This window comes from Echinops telfairi, unplaced genomic scaffold (genome assembly GCF_000313985.2).
Source record: "Echinops telfairi isolate 266 unplaced genomic scaffold, ASM31398v2 ScPeMD7_27;HRSCAF=92, whole genome shotgun sequence".
Lineage (NCBI taxonomy): Eukaryota > Metazoa > Chordata > Mammalia > Afrosoricida > Tenrecidae > Echinops > Echinops telfairi.
In genome coordinates, this window is record NW_022103924.1 from 3,753,097 (window position 1) to 3,761,623 (window position 8,527).

The following is an 8,527-nucleotide window of genomic DNA, read 5'->3' on the forward strand; positions in this document are numbered from 1 at the left end:
TGGATTCCTTGTGTTTCCAGTTCCTATCTACCAGTGTACATCCTCTCACTCTTGGTTTCTTGTAATAGTGTTCTGTAGTTCTCTTCATATAGAGTTTTTGTTCTTTTAGTCAGGTGTACCCCTAGACATTTAAATTTGTGCTTGGCTATTGTGAAGCATACCACCCTTTTGATCTCCAATTCTGTGGTCTTATCCAATATGTATAGCAGTCCGATAGACTTTCTGTTTGTTGGTCTTGTATCCTGCCACTCTGTCATATTCCTCTATTGCTTCTAGTACTCCCCTTGTGGAGCTTTTGGAATTTTCCACATATAAAATCATATCATCTGCAAATAACGATAGTTTCACCTCTTCCTTCCCCAGGCAAATACTTTTGATATCTTTTCTTTGCCTTATGCTATTAGTTAAAACCTCCAATATGATGTCAAATAAAAGTGGGGACAAGGGACATCCTTCTCAAGTCCCCTTTTTCAATGGAATTGCGTTAGTCTTTTCTCTATTGACTACCACATTGGCTGCTGGTTTTTCATATATAGCTTATACTATCTTGAGGAAATTTCTTTCCATTCCTATCTTTTTAAGTGTCTTAAACAGGAATTGGTGTTGGATGTTGTCTAATGGTAATATATATCATGTGGTTCTTATAATTTTTCATGTCAATGTGGTGTATGATACTAATGGTCTTTCATATGTTCAACCATCTCTGCATCCCTGGTATGAATCCCACTTGGTCATGGTGAATTATTTGTTTTATATACTTTGGTACTCAATTGCCCAGTATTTTGTTAAGGATTTTTGCATCAATGTTCATTAAGGATACTGGTCTGTAGTTCTCAATTCTTGTGGGATTCCTGCCTGGTTTTGGTATAAGAGTTATACTAGCCATCTTTTTCTATATTCTGGAAGAGTTTGTGTAGGATTGGTGTCAGATCTTCTCTGAATGCTTGGTAGAATTCTCCTGTGAAGCCATCAGGTCCAGGGGATTTTTTTTGTTGGTAATCCATTGATAACCTTGTCTATTTCTTCTATTTCTAATGGTCTGTTGAGATTCTTGATGTCCCTTGGAGATAGTCTAAGTAGGGTGTGTCCAAGAATGTTTCCATGTCTTCCAAGTTGTTAAATTTATTGGAGTACAATCCTTCACAGTACTGTATAATTATTCTTTTGATTTCATTAGGGTCTGTTGTAATGTCCCTTCTTTCATCCCTTATCCTTGCTATTGAAATGTGTTCCCTCCTTTCTTTGGTTAGGTTTGCCAACGGTCTGTTGATTCTGTTTATCCTTTCAAAGAACCAACTTTTAGCAGCATTATATTTTCCCATAGTTTTCTTATTTTCCTTCTGAATCCTGGCAGTGGTTTTTATTATGTTTCTTTTGCTATTAGTAGGATTTTCCTGTTGACTCGGATCAAGTTGCTTTAAATTTTGTGCCAGCATATCAATCATAGGTGGCTCTTCCTTTTTCATGTGTGCATGTATTGCTATGAAACTTCTTCTGATAACTGCCTTTGCTGTGTTCCATAAAGTTTTGGCGCGTCGTGTTCTCATTCTCATTGGTTTCTAGAAATTTCCTAATTTCATCTCTGATCTGAGCCAGTAAACAATCTTTTTGCAAAAGACTTATTCATCCTCTAATTGTTTGCTCTTGTATTCTTCATCTTCCTTTTCTTGATTTCCAGCCTTATGGCACAATGATCAGAGAGGTCTGTATGATAACAATGTGCTTAAATTTATGCAGGTTCACCTTATGCCCCAGCATTTGGTCTATCCTTAAATATGTGCCATGTAGGTTTGAAAAGAATGTGATTTTTTTTTTTTTGTATTTGGATGAAAATCTCTGGAAATATCTATCATGCCAATTTGTCTAATTGTAGTGTTTAGATCTCTAGCCTCCTTGTTGAGTTTATTTCCCTGTGAACTATGTTTATAAGAGAGCGTTGTATTGAAATCACCTATTATAATTGTTGAGGGTTTTTTTTTTTTTTTCTTTCCATCTTTTGGAGTATTTAGGTGATGTAGTTAGGGGGTCTATCGTTCGGGGAATATATGTTTACAATGCTTAGTGGTTCTTTGTCTACCGTTCCCTTGAGCATTACATAGTGTCCCTCCTTATCTCTTTTTGTGGTTTGCACTTTGAGGTCAATTTTATCTGAGATTAGGATTGCAACCCCTGCTTTTTTTGAATTGCAATTCAATTTGTATGCCTTTCTCCAGCCTTTGATTCTCAGCCTATTTTTGTCTGTAGCCTAGAGATATCTCCTGTACTCAGCAGATTGATGAGTTGTGTTTTCTAAGCCAGTCTGCCAGCCTCATCCTTTTAATGCCTAATTTCAATCTATAGATATTCATGATCGTTATCTCCCTCTCTGGATGTCATCTTATACCTTTTGTGTTGGGTGTTTTCCAACCTTTCTTATCAGTGTTTGGTGTGTGTGTGTGTGTGTATTTCATTATTGACTTGTTTTCACCATTAAGCCAATGCTATTTGGGGAGCCATTTTCTCCTTGTTGCCCTCTGGGTGGGGTTGTTCTAAGGGATGATCCTTTATTTATGCTTGCTGAGTGCTGCTCTTCTGCCCATACTGGGTTGGCAAGGGTCTTTTGTAGGGCTGTGTTTTTCCTACCATATTCTTTGAGATTTTCCTTGTCTGGGATGACTCTTACTTCTCCATCTACCTTGATAGATAATTTGGCTGGGTCGAGTATTCTTCGGTTTGCGTTATTTTCCTTCACTTTTTGGAATATTTTACCCCACTCTCTCCTCTTCTTCCTAGTGTCCACTGATAGGTCTGAGCATATTCTTATCAGGGAACCTTTATATGTGATTGCTTGTTTTTCCATAGCTGCTCTCAAGATTTTCTCTTTCTCTTCAAAGTTGGATAGTTTAACTGTTATGTGCCTTGGTGACTTCTTCTTGGGATTCAGCCTAGCTGGTGTTCTTTCAGCCTCCTGAATGGTTGCCTGTTTTCATTCATTAAGCAGGGGAGGTTTTCCTCCAAGAATTCTCTCATTATTGTTGCAAATGTCTTCCTTATTGTGTGTTCCTCAGGTAATCCAATTATTCTGATGTTGTTCCTCTTCATAGCATCAGGCATAGCTGTTAGGAGCTTATTACATTTTTGTTCATGTTTGTTAAAGTCAGCTTGGCTGTCCTCCAAGTCACTGGTGTGGTTTTCTGCCTCCTCCCATCAATTGGTGAAGTCTGTGACTCTGCTACTGGTTTTTGTTATCTCATCCCTAAGCTCCTGTATTTTCCTTTGGCGTATTGACTTTATCTCATCTATCATTTCATTATTTTTTCTGTATTGTTTCCCTCATATCCTCTATGACTCCAAGAAGCATTCTGAAATTTATTTCTGTGGAAGATCAATGTCTGCTTCTTCTATGCATGTCGTTAGGTTCAGGACATCTGCCACTGCCTTCGGTTTCTCCTGTTTTTTGTTGAGGTCATTGGAGCTGATTGCTGTTTGCGTTGTATTGTTTTAGAGGAGCCAGGTGCCATTTTCCAGGCTCTCTATGGGATACTCGTAGGAATGCTTCTTCAAACTGCCTGCAGCTAATTTCACTATGGAATTGGCCTACCAATTTATCCTCCTGTGGCTTCACTCTTTCCCTAGTCAACTAGTATTATGTTATTTCGAGGGTAAGTTGGATAGCCCTCTCAGGGGATGCTGGTTGGGTTGTTGTAGACCCACAAGGATGGTGCTGTCACAGGAAGTCATGATGGTGTGGTCCATGGCAGCTTGGGATGCCACAGACAGCATGTGGGGGTGCCCACAGCAACGGGAGTGCCACAAAAGGCTGGTGGTTGCCCTATTTAGTTCAGAGCACCGCAAATGGTGTGTGGAATTTTCCTGGTCAGGTAGTTCACTGCAGAGGTTAGGCAGGGGTTCCCACAGCAGTATGGAATGGTGGCAAGTGTTGGCCTAGCTGCTCTAGGCTGTGTGAAGCATTATGGCATGCAGAGGGAAATTCCCTCAGTCAAGTGGGACCACAGAGGACAGATAGGAGCTCCCAGGCAGGATTTCCCCCGAAATGTTAAGCACTACAGTGAGCTGGTGGGTAGAATTTTCCGGGGACGGGAAATCCCCTGGTGCAGGGTGGGCAGGCTTTCCCCAGCCTCGGTTCTGCTGCAGAGGGTGGAAGGCTCCCAGCTGGGTCGATGGCCGGTGTAAATGCCCCAGGCTAAGGGCAGTGGCCTGGAGGTTGGCAGTGGAGTAAGGAAAATAAAAACTAAGCCCGCTGAGAATGTGGGGGGTTAGAGAGAAATGAGCGAAACAAAAGTAATAATATAGCTAAGCCCTGAGCCCTGATTGTGGGGCTGGAGGGGTTTAATCCCTGCCCTGAGGTGGTGGCAAGCTGTGGCTGTGTTGAGATAAAGCCACTATGCTCACTCCAAATGATCCGGTCTCCAGCCCAGACAGTGGCGGAGCTAAAGTCAAACCCTAGCCGGCCTCCACTGTGGTAATCCAAAAGCCCCAGCCCCTGAAAACCTAGTGGATCTGTGCCACTTATTTTTATGACGTTCCTCCTGCAACCCACCCGGCAGTGTGGAATTTCCCTCTGAGTAACTCTCCTGTGCTGATTTCTGCGGAGTCCCTTTGGTATGTGTTACTCAGTCGCCATATTCCCGGAAGTCTCTTGGCTTATACAACTTTTATCACAATCCATACGTCCATCCATTGTGCCAAGCACATTTAAACATTTGTTGCCATCATCATTCTCAAAACATTTGCTTTCTACTTGAGCCCTTGGTATCAGCTCCTCATTTTCCTCCTCCCTTCCTGCCCCCCTCACAAACCCTTGATAATTTATAAATTATTGCTATTTTGTCATGTCTTACACTGTCTGATGTCTCCCTTGACCCACTTTTCTGTTGTCCATCCCCCAGGGAGAGGTTTATATGTAGATCATTGTGATTGGTTCCCCCTTCTACCCTACCTTCCCATTCCCCTCCTGGTATCACTACGCTACTCTCATAATTGGTCCTGAGGGGTTTATTTGTCCTGGATTCCATGTTTCCAGCTCTTATCTGTATCAGTGTTCATCCTCTGATCTAGCTGGATTTGTAAGTTAGAATTGGGATCATGATAGTAGGTGGAGGAGGAAGCATTTAAGAATTAGAGGAAAGTTGTATAATTCATTGTTGCTCTACTGCACCCTGACTGGCCTGTTTCCTTCCCCCGACCCTTCTGTAAGGGGATATTGGGCCCATCTTCTTGAGGATATGTTTTTCTTTCTTTCTTTTAAAAAATGTTTTTATTTCTTTTGGGGGTTACTGTGTAATACAGTAAGTATGTAGTTTACTTTATTAAAAAGTCACTACTCAATGGCATCTCATAGCAATATCATAAGACAGAGTATAACTGCACCATATGGTTATTGAGGCTATCAATCTTTACCAAAGCAGAAAACTTTATCTTTCTCCCAAGGAGCTGCTAGTGGATTTGAACTGGACTGTCACCCTTGTGGTTAGTAGCACAATGCTTAAACCCAGTAGATCACCAGGGCTCCTTAACTATATAAAAAACTGTCAAGATGATTTCTAAAGAGGCAGTACCACTTTACACTTCTACCATTAATTGATAAAAGTTCTGGATACTCTACATCAGAGGTGCTCAATATGTTGATCATGATCTACTAGTTGATCACAAATGTAGTGGGGGTAGATTGCATGGCATTTAATAAATAGACGTAAGCTTATCATCAATCCTGTCACTTAATTGATATACAGAGCAGCCAATCAGATGCAATCATAGGTGTCAAATGCATACGCAAACAACCGCTCTAAGTACAACAAAACGGACAAGTTATCGCCAATTTTTAGACCTTGGGTTTTTTACTCTTAAAAGTAAGAAAGGGTATTAAAATGAGTACGGGAGCTGGACCAAGTAAGAAGACAAAAAGTATCACTTTCATATGGAATGGGAGATTGTGACACAACAACCTGACATTCAGCTGAAGTCCAGAGTGCATGAACAGCTCTGGAACTTACTTGCAGAGGGAAAGTACCCAAACATGGGAAAATGTGCTACCTCTTCGACTCATGATTCAGCTCTTCTTATTTATGTGAGTCAGCCTATTCCCACATAAAGATCATTAAATCGAAGTACTATTCCACCGTGACTGATGATCATTTGGAAGTGTGCTTGAGGGTAGCTGTCAGGAGCTACTGTCCAGACTATGCATCCCTGTCTTATTCCATTGAGTGCAAGTCATCAGAGTAAATTCATGTAATGACAAAAAATGTACACAGTTAATGTGTTGTGTTGTCCAATATGGACTCTAGCAGTTATGCAAGGTACATAAACTTATACATTGCACATATAAAGAATTCTCAATGTATTTATGAATAAATGTAATAAATAAATAAATAAAAATATATTTTGCGTTTTTGTAGTTGGTAGATCATTTTGACTTTATCATTTTATAAGTAGCTCGCATGCTGAAAAAGTGTGTTCTACATATTTGCTAACATTTGGCATCATCAGTCTTTTTTGGTATTCTACTGGGTATGCTGCAGAGGTCTCTCAAATAGCATTTTCCTGGTGGCTGATGATTTTGTACACGATTCGTGTGCTTAGGGAGCCTTGGTGGTGCCGTTGGTTAAATGCTGGACTGCAAACCACAAGATCAGCAGTTAACCCCTTACAGCTGCTCCTTCTGTAAAGATTATAGCCTCAGAAGCCCTATCTAGGCTCACTTTGAGTTGGAAGCAACCCAGTGGCAATGAATTCTTTTGAGCTTCATGTGTTTAGTGACCATTGGTAAATGTGTGTTTATGTAGTGTCTCATCAAGTCTTTGTCATTAATAATCACCCAAAAAACGTAGGTTGTCTTCGTCACATATTCTCAGGGTAAGTTTTTTGTTAGATGCATGTAATGTGAATATTTTGTTAGATGGCTAACCTATTCATTTTGAAAAATTCATTTTGGTGATCAGAAATGTTTAATATTAATTTGTCATTTATAACTATTGTTTTTTTTTATCTTATGAATGTGTGCATATCCCAAGAACATGAAAATGATTGATCTAAAAATGAAATGAAACATAAAAGATTCTCTTTATTCCATGACTTTCTTTACAAATAGCTGATGATTGAAGCAAAGTTTCAGCACCCTTGATGAGGCACTAAATGAACATACAGGAAGTACTGAAGATAAATGTGTTTAACAGGTAGGGAGAGTAAGTGAATGTAAATATAAATAAGGGTTCTATACTTCACTTGAAAGGGTAAAATGTCAACACGGGTGAGCTAAGATGAATTATGTATGTATATAGTCCAAGAAAAACAATATGGCATTACTTAAAGAAACCACTAAGAAAGCAATGAAAAACATTATTTTTAAAAGCATAGTAAAAAAAATCAAACTAGAAATCTAGAAAATATTTACGTGGCCCACATGAAGGCAACGAGAAAAACAAACAAACAAGCATGAAATAAAGAGAACAACAAGAATACAGATAATGAAATAGCAGGATTAAGTCCAAACATATCAAAATCGTATTAAATGTAAATTTCTTCAAAGATACATCAACACTGCTTATAGTCAATGCAAATGGTCTGCGTACATAAAATAAAAGATGGAAGTTGTCAAAATAGATTTAAACACTAGGTCCACTATAAATATCTACAAGAAACTCACTTCGAACAAAAGGCATTGCAAAAGAATGGGAAAAATATATATATCCAGGCAAACATTAAAATTTAAAAGACAGAAGTAAATTTATGTGTGTCACACAAAATACTCTTCAGACAAAGAAAACTACAAGGGACAACAAAAGTTAATGCACCAAGGTATAGTTATCCTAAATGTCTACAAAAGAAAATCAGCATGGATACAGAAGAACAGAACAACACCATCAAATAATATTATCTAATTGATATTTAAAGAACATTCTAACCGACAATAGTAGAATGCACATCCTTTTCGAGCACCTCTAGAACATCCGTCACAACAGTTTCTGGGTCATAAAATCAGTTTAAAAGCAGTGTGAAGACACAGGGTACTACCGTTTACTAATCATACTAGAATGAAGCTAAAAATTAATGACAATAAAACCCTCAAACACTTGAAAGTTTAGTAACACTCTTCTAAATAATACAAGAATCAAAGAGGATAGTCTCAAAGAAAACTGTAAAAATTCATGGAACAAAAAGTAAAAATGTATAAGCCAAAGTTTGTGAGATGCAGCTAAAAATTAGGACCAGGTCTCCTACACCCACCTCACCACCAATTTGGATCACTTGTTGTTCCCTTGTCCCTGGGTTTGTTAACACCACTTCTTTCCCCCCACTTCCCCTCTCCCATGTCCCCCCGGAACTGTCAGTCCCATTGTTTTCTCCTCTAGATTGAGGTGGGTGTGGGAGGCCTGGTAGGGCATGATCAAGGGTAATGTAACCAAGAGGAATTGCTGAAGCCCTGGTGGGGACTGAGCATGATAGTGGGACAGGAGGAAAGTCAAGGGAAATAGAGGAGAGAGCTGGGAGGCAAAGGGGTCTAGATAAAGAGGTCTAGATAAAGACA

General features: G+C 39.4%; 1 protein-coding gene across 1 annotated transcript in view; it reads right to left on the reverse strand.

Annotated features, from left to right (window-relative positions):
• Positions 1-8,527, reverse strand: part of AOPEP (aminopeptidase O (putative)) — a 537,030-nt gene that overhangs the window by 309,261 nt on the left and 219,242 nt on the right. The window lies entirely within an intron of this gene.